General features: G+C 51.0%; 1 protein-coding gene across 3 annotated transcripts in view; it reads left to right on the top strand.

The window, feature by feature from the left end:
• Positions 1 to 19,165, top strand: part of PRKG1 (protein kinase cGMP-dependent 1) — a 374,310-nt gene that overhangs the window by 29,422 nt on the left and 325,723 nt on the right. The gene's annotated exons all lie outside the window — the stretch shown is intronic.

Below are 19,165 nucleotides of genomic sequence, written 5' to 3'. Positions count from 1 at the left end.
GGCCGTGTCCAGAGCAATCAGGGGAAGCCTGGCAAAGCCTTGGATTAGCGTTCTCCAGCCGGAATTTTAATTGCTCCTTGTGTAAACGCTGCCCTGCAGTCTGGTGTGGGGTGTGACGCGTGCCACTGCTCTGAGGGAGTGTTTCATATTGATCATCCATGGCCAATACTACTAATATTGTTGACCATGTTGAAGTTGACTTGTGGCTGCAGGTCGTAATCGCTCAGGTGGGGCATTGCAGGGGTTTGGAGCAGCCTGGGATAGTGGACGGTGTCCCTGCCCACTGCAGGAGGTTGGAATGAGAAAAGTTTTGAAGTCCCTTCCAACCCAAGCAAGTCTGTGATGACAGGAAGAGAGCCTTGTTAATGGTTTCAGGAATGTAGGTGGCTCTGGGAAGTGCTGAGTGCTCTGTGTCAGCCCTAAGAGTTTGGTGATCAAAGATAACTCCTGGTGGTGCTGAGGGTTAAGGTGGAGAGGACCTGGAAATAATAAAATATGCAAAGAAGGCTTGGCTTTTCCCCCCTCTTTACACCAAATCAGTGACTCTTTAGATAGTGGCACCCAACCTTTGGTTTTGTCAAGCCACCAGGAAGTGTTCAAAAGGCAGGTGGATGTGGCACTTGGGGGCATTGGTTGGTGGTGGATGTGGCACTTGGGGACATTGGTTAGTGGTGCTGGGGGAATGCTTGGACTTGATCTTAGAGGTGTTTTCCAACCAAAATTATTCTAAAGTTAGCCTGTGGGTGTTGTGGGGGTTTTTTTTGGGGGGGTTTTTTTGTATTTAGGTGGTGCAGGATCTGCCCTCCTGATGTGGCAGAGGTGGCTGCAGATTGGTAGGATCAGTAGTAGCAGCAAATGTGTTGGAAGTGAATTATCATGAGGGTCTATGGTGGTGGAAGCTGCTGTGATGCCACGTAGAAGATTTCTGGGTTATAGAGCGGTGGAACTCTGAAGGAGTTGCAAGAGAGCTGGAGAGGGGCTTTGGACAAGGGTCTGGAGTGGCAGGACAAGGGGAATGGCTTCCCAGTGCCAGAGGGCAGGGCTGGATGGGATATTGGGCAGGAATTGTTCCCTGGGAGGGTGGGCAGGCCCTGGCACAGGGTGCCCAGAGCAGCTGGGGCTGCCCCTGGATCCCTGGCAGTGCCCAAGGCCAGGCTGGACACTGGGGCTTGGAGCAGCCTGGGACAGTGGGAGGTGTCCCTGCCCATGGCAGGGGTGGCACTGGGTGGGCTTTGAGGTCCCTTCCAACCCAAACGCTTCTGTGATTCTATGAATGGCTTTCAAAGTGTGAAAGTAAATTTAATTGCCTCGTGTGGAAAAATACCATTAAATCTGCAGGATCTTCCCTTACACATAACACCCCCATTTAAGATGCATGTGGTTAACTAAAATCACTTTTTCAGAGCTGTTGTAGGAGTTTTAGTTGCTGTTGCAGGGTTGGGCTTGTTTTGCCTCTAAAATGTTTTTAAAAGTGAAGCAGGACTTTGTGGGCTCATGTGAGAAGCTGAAGTCTATGGAGGGACACATCCAGCCATTTTCTTTTGAGTTATGAGGTGGGTGAGAGGAATTGGGCGTTAGCACCTTTATCAGCCTCCCTGTTCAAGTTATTTAAAATAAGTGGCTTTTTTCTTCTCCCTCCCATAGGAAGCTTCCAAAAAGTGACTGAGTTAGAGGGCACGGACTGGGGAAAAAGCTGCCCGGTTTTCTGTGGCAGAAAAAATGTTGTGACAAATCTTTGTCCCCTCTTCATCTTCCCAAATTGCTGCTCGTGTTTGTTTTTTTCCACCCCTCTGACCTCTCGCAGGACATATCCTGGCTGCTAACAGCCTGTCAGCACGGAGGGGGTACGGGGAGGCTGAGTTAAAACTGCCCAGAGCAGCCAAGCAAAGAGGAGCCTTTTTAACCAGCAACTCTTCCCTTTCCCTGCGTCCTACTTGCCATGGGAAAATACCCAGGGCTTTAATTTTAACAGGCTGCTTTGTTCAGGGATCTGCAACAGCTGTTTGCCTTCTCGGAAGGCTGTGTAAATCAGCGTGTTTTCTTCTCCAGAAGGGAGAAAAAAAGAAACGTGGAAGTAGAAGGTAGAACAAAGCACAGGGCTCGTGAGTGTGAAGGGCCTGATCTCTCGGCTGAGGTGTGGTACAAGCTCTGTTGTTAACAGAGGCAACAGCAAAGTGCTGTGTCATTTGTGAGAAATGTTGAGTAAAACGAAAAATAACTTGGTTTTGGGAGTTAGCAGACTTTTGGGGAATCTGCCAAAATCCCAGAGATTCGTTTGTGAGGGGAGGAGCAGCCTGCGAGTTGTATTTAAGAGGTCTGGTTTAAGAAATATAAAATACTTGGTTGCATAGCCTTAGGGAAAGTACAACATCTGTACAAGAGATTTAACAGAATCCCTGCAATGGCCAGATTGGTTCTTTGAAGGCGAATGTGCACGTCCTCTGGGGGCTAGAGGCGTATATTAAGTGATCATAATAGTCATAAAAACCCCCAGAAATCCTTGAAAAGCACTTTGTGTTTAGGGTGTTGGCATGAAATGCTCTTCTGGTGTTTATCAATGCTACATATGCTGCGGTACCCAGGAGCCACTCATCTAAAAACGCCCCCCAGACAGCCCAAACCCCTCCTCCCTCAGTCCCCGCACTCTCCTCTTCCTACAACAGTTTGGGGGATGGTTGGTACATGATGAAACCACTGGGAACTGGTGGTTGGAACTGGTTGAGGGGGGAGGATCTGAGGCAGTCTCCCGCGGGGATGGTTTCCTGGAATGTGGGGCAGGAGCTGGGATGGTGGCGGCCTCTCGAGTCCCGTTGCTTTCTGGTGAAGCATCTTGCCCCGAGCAGTCAGCAGAGATGGATGTAGTGGTGCAACCTTCACCGTTTTGGGTGTCAGTCCGCTCTGATGTGTCCCGCAAGCAATTAATTGAAATGCATTTATCGTGGGTTTTGAGAGCTGTTAAATGCTGTGGTTGCTTCTCTGTGCTCTAATGCCGAATCCATCTGAACGTAGTTTAAGCTGATGCTCGATGGAAAAAGATCCATTAATGTCAGTGGGGTTTTTCAGTGCGTTTTAAGGGGTCAGGATTTAGGGTCAGGATTTATTGCAACGTGTTGAGCGGTGCTGGAGCAGTGCGGCCCCAGTGGTGGGGGGGGATCCCTGGAGCTCCGCAGGGATGAGGGATGTGCTGTGAGGGATGCTGCTCTCCCTGACAGAACTGTGAACACAGGAAGGGTAGTGCTGGAGCAAGGCAGCCGAGCGTGATTTTCCCGTGTTTTGACAGTCTGGCTCGGCAGTGGTAGCAGTGATGGGGCTCCCCTCTGTGCACTCGTGTGACTCACACTCCGAGCGGCTTTAATGCCTCGGGAAGTGACAAGGGGACACTGTGACAGCTCAGCTCCTTGTGTAATACGTAGCAGCCCTCTGAGGTTTGGGTTACTCGCAGTAGTAAGGGATGGCTGTGTGGTGTTAGGTTGTTAAGCAGAGAAGTACCATTTTTCTCTACCGAAGCAGTGCTTTGGGTCATCTCTCAACGCGCTTGTTCAGGCAGGTGACGTTTATGCTGAGCGTAAACTCCAGCGGGGTTTGACTCAAAGGAAGGTGAAAAACAAATCTCCCAACAAAGCTGTTAAAGCCACGTAGTTGTTTTGTCATTTTCAGTCTGGCTCTTGCTGAGACGAGTTTAATTGCAAGATAAAACGCTGCCGCAATGTCAGTTATCCTCGGTTCTGTTCCGCGAGCGACACGGACTTCCCTGGGTTTTTCTGCTGCTTTTGGACGTTAATTTTAGCAGTGTGGTGTCGGTAAACTGTGTCTTAAAGCAACGTAGTTCTGTTCAGAAACTACAGTGGCATTTTCGTGGTGGTTATATGCAAAACAACACTATTCAGCAAGTACAGTAGCTCTGAGCACACTAACAGCTGGTAATTAACGTAGAGACTCTTTTTTAAATTGTAGCACAGCTCCGTAATTTCATTTTCTGCAGAATTAACTTTTTTCCTTTTATCTGTACTACTGGAATAATTACCTGTACTCCTCTGAGCTCTATTACATTCATCCTTAGCTGTATGAATGCTGTAGGTGGAGAGTTTTAAAGTGCTTCAACACAAAACGAGGTCCCTAGGCCACGGACACGAATTCCTTCTCTCCAGACGCTGTGAAAGCATTCCTGAGCTTCAGCATCCCGTGTTCCTAAACACAGGATGTGTCTTATGTGTCTGAAATTAATAATAATAATAAAAAAAATCCAGATCAGAGTTCTGAAACTGAGGAGAAATGGACGTAGCAGCACAGAGTTTAGCCTGGCCAGCTGCCTCTGGAAGGAGATGGGACTCCATGAATCCTGGACTTGCTGAGCGCCAGATGGAAAACAGGAGTCAAGAAGAAAATTTGTTTCTTTAGAGAGTTAAAAAGCAGACAGTGAGTTGTTGCATATCAGTTTCTGTGGTTAGCCTGCTTGAGATACATGCTCTAGGATGATAAGAGTTACTGACCACAAACATTTTCCTAAGGGAAGGGTTCCAGGAGAGCTAAGCTGGAGGTGGGGGTGGATTAAGTGCCATTCATTTGCTGCCATCAGTGATAGTCCTGCTGCCTGTGCCGCTGGCCTTTGCTTTTGGCTTTTCACGGGGCCCAAATCCTTGCATATAAATATTTCTGGAAATGTTTTTTGTCTGCTGCTGTGCCATTTCTAGAGGGTACGTGCAGCAGAGAAGTCGCTGACATTCATGTTCTGTGTAGCCCATCTTTGTTTTGAAGGGCAGAGAGAACAGGAGAAAACAAAAGTATTTGTTGCTGCACTGGAGCCTAAACCATGAAAATAATTCCTTTCTCCTCTCAGCATCTACAGAAAGTGCTTTGGTATAAGTGTGCAACCAATCGGGTGTGTTCTGTGTATCCTGACATCCTGAACGCCTGGAATTGCATCCAGGTGGTTTGGAAACAGTGCTAAAGCCCCTGCCTGGAAGGGTTTGTGTCGGGGGAAGCTCCAGCACAGCATGCTCTGAGCAGGAGCACAGGACTGGCATTTTGCAAGGCTCTTGCAGCCACTGGTTTCCTTGGAAACCAGAGCCTGAGCAGGGAGAGCCAAACTTCAACACCCGTGCCTGCTTTCCAAGTCGAAAATGGGCTGTCAGACTTTCAGAAGTCTGGGGTCTTTGGGCTGTGTTCGGGGCTTGTTCATTAGGAGCAAACTTGAAGTAGGGTATCAGTGAAAAAAGGCTCCTTGTCAGGCTGCAACACTTCCTGCCTGGAGCTGCTTCTCCCCAAATTCCCTTCTTTGCTTCGGTTTGTGAGCAGGTTTATTGGAGGCGTTTCCTGTCAAACACCCCAGCTGCGTCAGGAAAGCCGTGCAGCAGCTCTGTGACTCGGGCTTGACATGGATTTGGAAACTGCCCAGCCCCGGCCAGCTTGTTTTGTCCACTTTTTTAATGTTCTGTGAGGTGGTGGCTGTGGGTGACGTGAACAAAGAGGAGAAATCATAATGGAGCTGCCTGCGTTGATGGAACATTAAACTGGAGTCTTGTAAACGCACACATACTTTGTGCAACGTGAATGTGAAGAGAAATACATATATATAATGACACGTATGTGCACTTACGTACTTAGCACACGTAGGGGAGTATTGCATTCATGCAGGTACACCTTGATTAGGAGGGAACACAGTCAAGCTTTAATATCAGTGGAGCAGAGGGAATTTTTTACAGAACCAGCAGGACTCTGGGCACCCTTCCTGGTCTAGTGGAAGGTGTCACTGCCCGTGAGCGAGGTGATTTTTAAGGTCCCTTCAAATCCAGATGCGGAAATGCTGTTGGTTTCTGTGAGCACAGAGCATCCCTGCGATTCAGGAGCCAAGGAGTAAATAACATGGGTGTGATGGAAACGGAGAGGCACTGTTCCTGCCCCCAGTGTGAAGGGGTCCCTGGGACGTGTCAGTGCTCGTTAGGATTTGAACTGCCTATTCAATGTCATTTGTGAGGGGAATTCATTACTGCTCTTGGAGTCCACAGGCTAAATGAGGAGAATAACCTTCTTGGTGGGTGATATTTCTGGTGAATAGAGGAAATCAATGGCCCTGGGACTGCCAGCAGCACATCAGAGCAGTGGCCAAGCACTTCAGGAAGGTGTAGATAAAGCAAATGCGGTGCAAACAGTGCCACTCAGCTACACCTCAAGGCTTGTTGGAAACGATACCTGGCTTCAGCTGTATAGATGCTTTCAAAATCAGGCTCTTAAAATCCTGAGAAACTCCTTTAGGTGAAATGGAAGGTCAGGCACCCTGGAAATGCAGCGTTAGCCTCCAGCTCTCTGCCTTGAAATTGCAGGATTGCCTAAGTTAGTAAAGGCAGGGGGCTGTGTGAAGCTTAAGGGTGGACATGGTCAGCTGGAGGAGATGAACATCCTTTAGCAGCTCCTGTGTTTTGTGGTGTGGAGCATCATCCTTGTCCCCCTTTGCTTCTGAGCCCTTGGTTACTTCCCTGGGTGTCTTGTTCCTGCTGCTCCTTCTGCCCAAGATTTTTCTCTCTTCCCATGGGTGCTGCTTATTCTCTTCCCTCACAACCCTTACAAAGCTCTTCCTCCTACACAGCTGTCCCATCCAGCGGGGTCCAGACTTTACATCTCCCTAAAAAACCACCTGGTTTCCTGTGTACAGCCGGAGGCAGAGAACCTCCAGTGGCTGGAGCACAAGATACTGCAGGAGGCTGGATTTTCCTGCCAGTCCAGCTTTTCTGGTGTGCCAGGGCCTTTGCTGCTCCTCACCTGCCCCACCAGCAAGCAGGCAGGGATGCACAAGAAATTGGGAGGGGACAGCTGATCCCAAGAGCCCAAGGAGTGTCCCAAGCCGTGTGGAGTCGTGCTCAGCATGTGAAGCTGGGGAAGGAGGATGGATGGAGCGGGGAATGTTCGGAGTGATGGCATTTGTCTTCGCAAGTCACAGTTGCACAGGATGAAGCCCTGCCTTCCTGGGAATGGCTGAACACCCACCTGCCCATGGAAAATACGGAATGAATTCCTCGTGGCTTTTGCTTTACCTGTTGACCTGCCTTTATTTCAACCCACGCGTTTTTGCCTTTCACCCTTCTGATTGTCTGCCCCATCCCAGCTGGGCCGAGGGCTGTGAGCGAGTGGAGGTGCTGGGGTTACACCTCCAGCAGGAACATCTCCAAGTGTCTGTACTCCAAAGGGACTGTGGCCCAGGGATAGGCCCCTGCTGGAGCAGGAACACCTTGAGGTATCAGTGGCTGTGCATGAGGCCATGGATAAACTCATGGCACAGCAGGTTCATTCCTGCTGGGACTGGGGCTATGGGTAAGACCCATATTGGAGCAGGTTCATTCCTGCAGGAACTGGGGCTGGGGTTAAGGCCATGCTGGAGCAGGTTCATTCCCAGAGCAGGTTCATTCTTGCAGGGACTGTGGCTGTGGGTAAATCCATCCTGGAGCCGGTTCACTCCTGGAGCCGGTTCACTCCTGGAGCAGGTTCATTCCTGCAGGGACTGTGGCTCCCGAAGCAGGTTCACTCCTGGAGCAGGTTCATCCCTGCAGGGATTGGGGCTCCCAGAGCAGGTTCACCCCTGCAGGGATTGGGGCTCCCAGAGCAGGTTCACTCCCGGAGCAGGTTCATCCCTGCAGGGATTGGGGCTTCCAGAGCAGGTTCACTCCCGGAGCAGATTCATTCCTGCAGGGATTGGGGCTCCCAGAGCAGGTTCACTCCTGGAGCAGGTTCATTCCTGCAGGGACTGGGGCTCCCAGAGCAGGTTCACTCCTGGAGCCGGTTCACTCCTGCAGGGATTGGGGCTCCCAGAGCAGGTTCATTCCTGGAGCAGGTTCATTCCTGCAGGAACTGGCGCTCCTGGAGCAGGTTCACCTGGAGCAGGTGCATTCCTGCAGGGACTGGAGCTCCTGGAGAAGGCTGTGCTGGAGCAGGAGGAGCACCTCAGAGTGAGTGTGGCTGTGGATAAACGCACTGCAGCAGGTAAACACCTGGAGAGAGTGGCTGGTGGATGAGGCTCCAGCTGGAGCACGTACGTCCCTAAGGGACTGGGGCTGCTGGATAGGCCCCAGCAGGGGCAAGGGGAGGAGTTCACTGCAATGTTAAACTTCACACTCTGGTCCAAAGGGATGGGGGTGGAGACAGTAATGGATACACCTTGAAGTTGCTGTATCCTGGATTGGAGTTACACCTTGAGGGAATTAGCGTAGTGGGATTCCCTTGCTGGGAGCAGGAGAAGGCTTCCCTGCAGCATCAGTGCCCCTTCAGTGGCAGTGACTTGGAGCTGTATTGTCACAAGGTCCCTGTGCACGCCCTGCGCTGGCTCGGTGACATCCTGGGCACCTCCATGCCCTGCCCCAGCTCCAGAGGCTCCATGTTAGTGTTCAGCATTACTTGTCCTTGTTACAGATCCACAGCCTGTGGATCAAACAACAGCCAGGTCTCAGTGGTGGGGAGGATCCAGACAAAGAATGGGATAAATCTGTTAGAAATGGGGGAGTGTGGGTGTGCCTTCACATGCAGCTCGTGTCTGAGTCCTGGAACACGGCTGTGCATCCAAACTTGGCAGATATTTAAACACTAACTGGGGGGTGTGTGTCATACCTGTTGCTTCTCCTCATGCCTCCTTGCACATTTACATCCTGTTCAGACAGCGACTGCACAAAGGGGAGAGCATCTCCTGCTCGTCAGGTCCGTAACTGCTTTCTGTGCTCCCGGTGGAAGCCCGGCTCTGCGGGGCACGGAGGGAAGCGAAGTGTGCAGAGGAGGAGGCTTCTCTCCGTTAGCACTGTGCCCAAGCACTGGGACAGGAATACCGGGATAAGGAGCGCGTTGGGAGAGCCCAAGGCAGGCAGATCCTCCGGTTTTCCCCGACCTTCCCTTGTCCGAGGGCATGGCTGGGAGGAAGCCAGAGCTGCTTGAAGTTGGGCTGTGACTGAAGTGTCCCCGCTGCTGCTTGGAGGAGGGACACAGCTGGGACAGCTGTGCTTTCACACATTCTGGTGACATTCTGCTGCTTTCTAAGTGACTCTGACAGGTATCTCAGAGTCACAGCCTGCCTTGGCGGGAAGGCTCCTGTGGCCTTTTCCTGGATCAGTCCTGGATGGATGCTGTAGTGCAGTCTGGATTCCCAAGGGAATGCTAACTGTGCATCTAACCTCCCTCCACTCATGTGCTGGTTTTGTCACTGTGCCTGCAGGAGGGTTTCCAGCAGGCAGGCAAGCTGAGATCCCTGAGCACAGTGATTCGTGTGCCACTGCTGTTTGTTGGGATTCAGCACTGGGAGAGTGACTTTGGGCTCTGGGAGGTGACAGACCTGACCTCTGCCCATTTCACCTTCTGTTTTGCAAGTGCTGTTATTTCCTCATCAACCACCCTGGCAGGTGCTTCGTGTCTTGTTCGTGACTGGGAACAAATTATCCCCTCCCTCATGAGTCCCCAAGTTTTTCCCCTTTGGGCTTTGTGCAAGGATGAGTATTAACATGATCTAGGTGGGCAAAATGACTCCAAAAGGGAGATCATCGATCAAATCTTGGGTCTTTGGGTTTGTGCTGTTACTCCTGAACAGACAAAATGGGTGTGAGGAGGTTTTTTTAAATAGTTTCATAATTTGAAAACTGAAAATAACTCGGATAGGAAACCACCAGAGTGGTGCTAAGAGCATCACTTGGGATGTACAAATCTGGCTGAAGCATTATCCCAGTGTTTGCAGGTACAAACAGAGAAGCTTCCACAGGGATTGAGGCTGCCCCGTCAGCGTGGTGAGGACAAACGCATGGGAGAGCAGCTGGAAACGGGGCAGAGCCAGGGACAAATGTCACTCACATGTCACCTCTGGAGCACAGTGGCTCTTCATGCTCTCCTTGTTCTGACTGGAAATCCCATCTGTGAGCTATAAAGGACTTTTTCAATGGCAGGTTTACTCTATAGCCACTTGTTTTTTCACCGTTTTCCACCACAAAAGGTTCTTGCTGTGTCTGTGATGGGCAAGTGTTATAAAATTGAGTCAGATTATTTGTTTAGGCTCGCTGGGCGCAAAAATTTTGGCTGCAGGGCTTTGAAGAGGGCTCCTGTTTAATAAATACAGCTGAGCCGTATTCAGAGCATTGTGGCAGAGTTATTGAATTGCTGGAAAATACATGAATATGTAGCGAACAAAAGGTAAAGCTTAGCGAAGCCGTGCTGGAAGGGTGCAGGATTGGGAAGGGGGACTTGGGACAGCTGCCTTGGGCACTGGAGCAAAGCAGAGGCTCAGGTTAAGTCTGGAAAATATGGATGCTTGTGTAATGTACCCAGAGCGGGATTTGGAGTTTTAATATATGCTGGAGGAGCCTTCTGAGGCTGAGGTGCTTCCTGGGAAGTGTTCAGCTCCATTACCTATCCTGATTTCCTTGGTCAGCAGCTGAAATATTTTGTGTCTTTGCTCATCCTGAAGAAATTATATATCATGGGGAGATAATATTCCATGCTTATTCCAAGGTTCTTAATGGAATTTTTATCAGTTCCTCTGAAGAACAGGATGCACAAAAAAGCTGCCCAGCTGTCAGGCTGTTTGCTCCTCTTTTAGAGCTGCCTTGGCTCTCTCCACGTGACTTCCCAGTAAAATGATGAGAGGGACCATCCCACCCTAAATTCCAAGTGTCTGCAGCCACCAGGTGACATCAAATCCCTTGGACACCAAGGGACAGGCAGGGCAGGCCTGCAGGGTGCAGACCCTGAGCACCCTTTGCTGATGCTTCAGACCCATCACTGGCACATCTCTCACTGCTCAACAGTTGTTTTCTTTTTCCTTCCACCAGTATCTGCTCGTTTTTAACCATTCTTGTGCTCAGTGTTTTCAGAAGACCTAAAAGCTGGTTTTTTTAATCTGTTTGGGCTGTGGATCCTGAGCTTACTCAGCCACAGCCACTTGGTGCCCTGACACCATTTGCTCTGGGACTGCTTTGTCGACTCAAGTGCACTTTGCTGCAATGCAAACATTGAGGATAAAAGGCAGCCACCTCAGCAAATTAGTGAGAAAGCACTGCAGAAGAACTGTAGAGGTGTATTTGGGTGTTTTGGTCTTCTTAAGAGTCAAAATGTCTCCTTCTGCCTGTGGCCTGTGCTTTTTAAAGAGTATCTGTTTTGCAGGGAGGGCTTTTGAAAAGTTAAATCAATTGTCTCTTTGTGGCCTCATCTGAAGGGTAAATCAGATGCTGAAATCAGATGCTGCATTGACAGGGATCTGCCTGCGTGGTAAAACTTCAGGCAAGGTTGGATTTAAGTGATTCTGGAAAAAAAAAATCAGTCATGGATCATTTAAAACCTCTCTTGGGAGGAAAGGCTGGGAGAGTTGGGGGTTCAGCCTGGAAAAGAAGGCTCTGGGTAGACCTTAGAGCCCCCTTCCAGTGCCTAAAGGGTCCAAGAGAGCTGGAGAGGGACTTGGGACAAGGGATGAAGGGACAGGACACAGGGAATGGCCTTGAGCTGATGGGGGTGGGTTTGGATTAGAAATTATGAATAAATTCTTTAAGAGTGGGCAGGCCCTGGCACAGGGTGCCCAGAGCAGCTGGGGCTGCCCCTGGATCCCTGGCAGTGCCCAAGGCCAGGCTGGACATTGGGGCTTGGAGCAGCCTGGGACAGTGGAAGGTGTCCCTGCCCATGGCAGGGGTGGCACTGGATGGGCTTTGGGGTCCCTTTAACCCAAACCATCCTGGGATTCTGTGATTCTCATTTCATAATGAAAAAAGTTTTCCTCTACATGCTACAGGTGTCCAGGTGTGCAGTCCTATTACAAAAAAAGAACAAAGAAGTAAAACCGCCCTGAAAATACTCTGAAGGGTTATAATGCTTTTTAAACAAGAATCTCAAAATGCCCATCTTATTTCTGGTTCCTGTCCGTGAAGGCTTTTCTGAGCAGCAGCCTCAGCTCTGAGTGCAGCTGGTTGAGCGACCTCCCTTTTAGCAGCAGCTGGGTGGTGTGGAATGGAAGAATTAATTAACCTGGTGTGGAATGAGAGAACTTAATAAACCTGGTGTGGAATGAAGTAATTAATCAGCCTGTGGCCAGCCTGACAGAGCAGCCACCTGATGTGCCCTGTTTGGTTATCAGGGGCTTGGTTCCCAGCCAGGCACGGCTGAGCTCAGCTCTTTTGTGTAAGGCTGAGGTGAAAAGCTCCTTCTTTCTGCTGGGGCTTCAGCAGGAAACTGAATTTTTATACCCGAGACTCAGGAGAGTGGTCATGGGCACGCATTGGCAGAAATTTCTGCTGGGGAACAAAAGCAAATTCCTCATCAGAGAATGTAATCAAATGGTGATGCTGCAGCTGGTTCCTCGCAGCCTCTGCACGCAGACAAAATAGCAATGTAGTAGGGAGAAAATGTTTGCTGAGTTAACTGGGCTATATTTAGGTGCCAAATAAACACATTTCTGCTTTTGACCCTCCCCCTCACACCCTCAAAGCTGCTTTTTGGGCTGTCTGCAAATGTCTTGGCTGTTGGTGGCTTCTGTTCCTTGCAAGAGGAGTGATTGCGAGCGGCAGGGGAGGGACCTCTGGCCCAGCTGACCGGGGAAAGGCGAGTGCTGGGCACACAGTCCCCGTGTCCAGCCTTGTGCCCTCCTCAGCCCTTCCTTAGTGCTGTGTGCACAGGCTGGCTGAGGTACAGAGCCCTAAACCCCACACCCTTCCCCGTGTGGGCCCTCAGGAATCTCGTGGGGTTTAACCAGGCCAGGTGCTGCTGCTGCACCCGCATCAGGGCAACTCCCGGGATCAATCCAGGGGATGAGCAGCTGGAGCAGCCCTGGAGAAGGACCTGGGGGTGCTGTGGGCGAGAGCTGGGACCCAGAACCCCCCCGTGCCCTGGGCTGAGCCCCCAGCGTGGGCAGCAGGGGAGGGGGGATTCTGCCCCTGTGCCCCTGTGCTCAGGTGAGACCCCACCTGCAGAGCTGCCCCAGCCCTGGGGCCCAGCACAGGGAGGGCCTGGAGCTGCTGGAGAGAGCCCAGAGGAGGCTCCAGGATGAGCAGGGGGATGGAGCAGCTCTGCTGGGAGGAAAGGCTGGGAGAGCTGGGGGTGCTCACCTGGAGAGGAGAAGGCTCCCAGGTGACCTCACTGGGGCCTTGCAGTGCCTTAAGGGGCTACAGGAAACATGGAGAGAGACTCTTGACAAGGGCTGGAGGGACAGGACACAGGGAATGGCTTCCCAGTGCCAGAGGGCAGGGCTGGATGGGAGATTGGGAAGGAATTGCTCCCTGGCAGGGTGGGCAGGCCCTGGCACAGGGTGCCCAGAGCAGCTGGGGCTGCCCCTGGATCCCTGGCAGTGCCCAAGGCCAGGCTGGACATTGGGGCTTGGAGCAGCCTGGGACAGTGGAAGGTGTCCCTGCCCATGGCAGGGGTGGCACTGGGTGGGCTTTGAGGTTCTTTCCAACCCAAACCATTCTGGAATTCTGTGTCCACTGTGGCCTTATTGATCCATATAAAAAGCAGGAGCTGAAAAATCAGCATCTTCCCTTCCCTGCTGCATTTTGCATCCCATTTTCCCCTGCAGCAGGCTCTTTTCCTGGCACTGCTGTTGGGACTGATTGTACAGTTAGCCCTTTATTCGTGTGTGCATAAATTTGACTTCTTTTAAAGGAAGCAGCTCCTGTAATCGCCTTGCCAGAACAGATTAGGAGAGGGAGTGTGCAGATCACAACACTCCTCTGCTGCCTTTGACGGCGAGGATTTCATCAGCCTGCTTGAAGTGCTGCTTGCAGCCTCAGGGGTGGCCAGAGAGCAGCAGGAAGTTCATTTATTCCTTTATTTTTTCCTCTTCAGACATACTTTACGCTGTTCGTATATTTTTGCCTCCTAATTCACAGCAAGCTGGGGAGTTCGGGGCACCCAGAGTTGCAGCTGAAGAGGAGAGAATTGTGGTCAGCACAAGGTTTGCTCTGCCCATCACTGCAGGCTCTGATCTGGCTGTTTCAGTGCTGATGAGTTTTTCTATCCCAGAGAAAGCCTGGACTGTAATTGCTTCATAAGCACGGGCACTTGGTGATTAGAAATTACTTTTCATTCCTGGTTAAATAGCAAGGCACAGTCTTTAACAAAAACAGGACACTTAAAATTCCGGTGTTCGCATTGAAGGGACATTGATTTTCACAGGCAGAAAAGCTTTCCCCGAATTTGCACCTAAAGAACAAACGTTAATGCAGATGCAGGTTAATGACAGGTTGATTTAAGGCTTTCTTTTCCTATTAACCTGAGAGGAAATCACACAGCAATCTTCAAAATTGGGTTTATGTCTGTTAGAGGTGTGCTAATGATGTGAAGAGTTTTGAATAGTTAAAATTCAGGTTAGAAACTTCATGTGGGTGTTTTGTTTTGTTTTTTCTTTTGTTAATCTAAAGGCTTTGTGGAGCCCAGCTTGATTGTTGGAGAGCTGCTCACTTGGCATTTCTGCTGAGCTTCCATCTGGGAGTGCTGGGCATATCTGTCCAGAAAAATGGAATTAGAACACCTGTGGGGAGTAATTCTGCCTGTACAGACTTCTCTGAGCTGCTTGGGGGGAGAATTTGATAACCAAACTCAGGAGCTCCCTCACTCAGCTGTTTTTGGCTGGACCTGTGTTCTCTGACGCTGGCTTGGTGGCACAGGACAGCCCTCAGCTCCCAGACACCCACCAGCCCACGGTGGAGATCATCAAACACAAAATGCCACCAGAATTCAGGCTCCTGTCCAGCTGAGGAATGGCTCCTGTGCTGTGGGTTCAGGGCAAGGCACAGCGTTCAGCTGGGAATGGTGTGATTGGGGTGGGCTTACATGGGGTTTCTGTGTCTGCTCCTTGGTTTGCTGTGTTCCTCAGGGCCCTGGATGGGTTTTGTGCAGTGCCAGCCGCTGCTCAGGTGCTGTACCTCGGATTTGGGCTGTCTCTGCCCCCCTGTGCTGTGCCGTAATCACCACTCTGACCACAAAACCTGTTTATTTGTGATTGCTGTTCAGTGGATAAAGATTAAACCAGTCTGCTGCTTCTCACAGAACTGAGGAAGGTTTGAGCACTGGCAGCTCTTGAATCCTTGTCTGACCTCATGTGAAATTCATGTGGAAGTATGGGTCCCTCAGGACATCATTCCAGTACAGGAAGATGGCAGAGATAAGTCTGAAGGCAACGTTTTTGTCCAGGTTAAGCCTTCTAAACCTTGTTTAACCCTCTCCTCAGCCCCAACCTCTGTGCTGTTCCTGGCAGCTTTTCTCCCTGCCCACAAGATAATGCCAGGCTTTTTCCTGGCGTGACAGCCGAGCAGGATTTATGGCTGTGGCTTATCCAAACAACCTGTAAAAGTGTTATAGAGTGTTTAAAAACTAATCGTTGTTATAATTCAAGCAAAGAGCAAACAAACACTTGCATTCTCCTCCGTGTGCACAGACCTTAACTCAGAATGGGGGGGAGAAAAGACATTATTCGGAGAAATTTCTGTTTTCTCTCTGAAAGGGGCTGTTGAAATGAAATACTCTGTTTTAATAACACCGAGATGTTAAGGCTCCACAGACTGCACACGATTTACTTGACCTTTATAAATAGAACAGCCTTGTCTCTCTATTGGAAAACAAAAATAACCCCTGAAAGCAGCATGCAGATTTATTAACCAGCACAGAGAGGAACTGTTAGATTTTATTCCGTGAGCAGGAAGGCAGATTGTCCAAGGAGGGTTTGGAGAGAATAGCACCACATACAGCAGCCTTTTGGGATGGCTGCCCTCCCCCCAAAAAAAGCAGATCCATGAAAGTGGCAGGTGGAAAGTGTTGCATTCCTGAGGTCTCGTGTAAGAGCTGCAGTTTGGGAGGAAGGAAATGCTGGGATGGGTGAGTACCTTGTGAAGTTGGCCTCAAACTGTGCCAGGGAAGGTTTGGATTGGATATAGGAAAAACTTCTCCATGGAAAGGGTGGTCAGGCATTGGAAGGGGCTGCTCAGGGAGGTGGTGTAGTCCCCATATCCCTAGGGGTGCCCAAGGAAGGCCTGGATGTGGCACCTGGGGACATGTGGTGAACGTGGAGGTGCTGGGCTGATGGTTGGACTCGATCTTAGAGGGCTTTTCCAACCTCAGTGGTTCTGTGATGGGAAGTGGGTGCTGCCAGCTGCTGGAATCACACACCGGAGAGGGAAAAACCATGGGAATTGAAAGCTTTGTGTTGCCTTCAGCACCCATTTAGAACCATTGCACCTAAAGGACATTGGGGCTACAGATGGTTAAAGACCTGGTACTTTTATTCTTGGAATAGATGGGGAAAATCATGGAATCATGGGTGGGAAGGGACCCCAAAGCCCATCCAGTGCCACCCCTGCCATGGGCAGGGACACCTTCCACTGTCCCAGGCTGCTCCAAGCCCCAATGTCCAGCCTGGCCTTGGGCACTGCCAGGGATCCAGGGGCAGCCCCAGCTGCTCTGGGCACCCTGTGCCAGGGCCTGCCCACCCTCCCAGGGAGGAATTCCTGCCCAATATGCCATCCAGCCCTGCCCTCTGGCACTGGGAAGCCATTCCCTGTGTCCTGGCACTACAAAGTGGGTCCAAGCAAGCAGAATGTCACAGTTCCCTTAGCTGGAGGAGGTGGATTCCCCTTCTTAGTGTTCCGTAATGGAGAACCCCAGGAGTTCTCATTCCCAGAGGGAAACTGTCTCGCAGGGACACAGTGAAAGTGCTTTTCCAAAATCTGCCTGTGCATCACAGCTGCCTGAAATGCTTTGTGAGGTGAGCAGAGGTGTTTCATTTCAGCTAAGGTGGATCTTAGTGGGTGAAACAGGGGTAGATAAACCGAATTCCACTGGAAATAAAGGATTTTTCAAACCTGCTGCATAAGGAGATGTGGAAGTGCAGCCCCCAGGATGAACAACGACCCGCACAGGGTTTGGCTGCTTTTTCTTGGGTTTGAGTTTTCCATTGAGCTCTGGCTGCTGTTGCTGTTTGGGAGAACAGGCTGAATTTAGATTTTTTTAAAAAAAGCTCAAAGTTGTGCTGTTTTCTCACTGACTTGACAGGCTGGAATGTTTTTTTCCTTAAACCCACTAAAGGGAGGTGTGTTTTCCAAGAATTCCAGTGGCAGTTAATTTCACTGTTTAACACAAGATTGGGCTGATCTTTCCAATCACCTTCACTCCTCAATATATGGGATATATATGGGATATCAGTGTTCTTGCCAAGAGCTTGTGTCTGCTTTTGACTTTAAAAAAGAATTGTTATCTTTAAAACGCACTTAAATTTCAAATGACACTTTTTGGGCCTGTTGGGATGAAACTGGATCTGAATTGTTTCAGTTCCCTGCAGCAGTTCCTGTTTCCTCCACGGAAATAACTCTGCTCCTTGGCAGGCACGTTTTCTCTGTCCCTTTTTAGCTCTTTCTGTGTATTCCTTCATGTAAATATTTCCCCAGCGCAGCCTGCGGAGCGTGGAGCGGACTCAGAGCATGGGAGAGCTGCAGCAGGGCTTTGCAGAAAGTGAGCAAGGTTTCTTTCCTAGTCCTGTGAAATATTTGGGACAGAGGAAAGGAGCTGCTTCCCTGGAAACCCACGTGTGCTGTATTGGAAGACACACCGTTTCTGTCTCCTTGTGATGCCCTGATGTCCCGTTCTGCTGTTTGTCGTGGTTTTGTTTTGCTTCATTATCATGGAATCCCAGAAGGGTTTGGGTTGGAGAGGGCCTCAAAGCCCATCCAGTGCCACCCCTGCCATGGCAGGGACACCTCCCACTGTCCCAGGCTGCTCCAAGCCCCAATGTCCAGCCTGGCCTTGGACACTGCCAGGGATCCAGGGGCAGCCCCAGCTGCTCTGGGCACCCTGTGCCAGGGCCTGCCCACCCTGCCAGGGAACAATTCCTTCCCAATATCCCACCAAATCTGATGCAAGGACCCTCTGCTATTTCCTTCTTCCTTTCCTCTTCTGCCACATTAAACCCTCGGGGTCCTTCTGGCTCCTTGCAGCCCCATTCCCAGCCTGAGCATTTCTCTTGGCCTGGGGCTCAGCTTTCTGCTTTGTTCTGGCTGGTGTTTGTTCCACTGGCCCATGGAAGCAGTGGAATAGCCAGGGGCTGGGACTTGCAGGGGGGAGCAGGAGGGGAGAAACTGTTTGGGAGGACAGTGGAAGGAAAGGAAAGAGAAATCCACGGTGCTCTCTGCACCAGGAACGGCAAATGAGGCACTCGGACGAAAAAGGAAGACGATCCAGAGCTGCTGCAATGGGAGCCAGCGTTTTGGAGCTGGGACATGGCGTAGGAAGGTGATGAGACACGGAGGTGGTGGAAAAGGGGAGAGTTAAGTGCAGGGTAGTAGTGCAAGGGAAAGCAAGCAATCCCACAAGTACATTGTGGGAGCAAACCTCCTTTTCTGCTCGCATGGTGCAGATAAAGAGAACTTAATTCTCTGCCCTCCTCTGGCTCATTTTTTCCTGTCACAGTTCTCAGCCTTGAGACCTGGTTCTTCTCTCCAGTGCCCTGTTCGGAGCTTGGTTTTCTGCTGAGGACCTGGGCAGCAGAGTGGCAGCACATTTGAGCTGTAAATTTTGGGGCTGTCCTGGCTCGCTGAGGGAGGCAGAAGAGCCACGTGCCTTAATGCCTGGTGCTGCCTGTCCTCCAGCAACAAGTGCTGCTCCTGCTTCCCCGTGAAAGGGCCCTGCTGGGAAAGGGGAGCTTTCCCTTGGGAACACCTCAGTGGCTCCCATGCTGGGATTCTGGCTTGCCAGGCTGGAACACCAGGAGGGCACAGTTGCTCCTAAAGACCATGGAGTGGTCTCCAAAACTTGCTCAGGGTCTGGAACATGAATCCTGTGAGGAGCGGCTGAGGGAGCTGGGAAAGGGGCTGAGCCTGGAGCAAAGGAGGCTCAGGGGGGACCTTGTGGCTCTGCACAAGTCCCTGACAGGAGGGGGCAGCCGGGGGGGTCGGGCTCTGCTGCCAGGGAACAGGGACAGGACAAGGGGAAACGGCCTCAGGCTGGGCCAGGGGAGGCTCAGCTTGGACAGCAGCAGGAATTTCCCCATGGAAAGGGTGCTCAGGCCTTGGCAGGGGCTGCCCAGGGAGCTTTGGAGTGCCCATGCCTGGAGGTGTCCAAGGAAGGGCTGGAGGTGGCACTCAGTGCTCTGGGCTGGGGACAAGGTGGGCATCGGACACAGGGTGGGCTGGATGATCCTGAAGGGCTTTTCCAGCCTCACTGGTTCTGTGATTTCCCCAGT

Source organism: Corvus hawaiiensis, chromosome 8 (genome assembly GCF_020740725.1).
Source record: "Corvus hawaiiensis isolate bCorHaw1 chromosome 8, bCorHaw1.pri.cur, whole genome shotgun sequence".
NCBI classification, from domain to species: Eukaryota; Metazoa; Chordata; class Aves; order Passeriformes; family Corvidae; genus Corvus; species Corvus hawaiiensis.
This window is presented reverse-complemented; position numbering and strand designations above follow the sequence as displayed.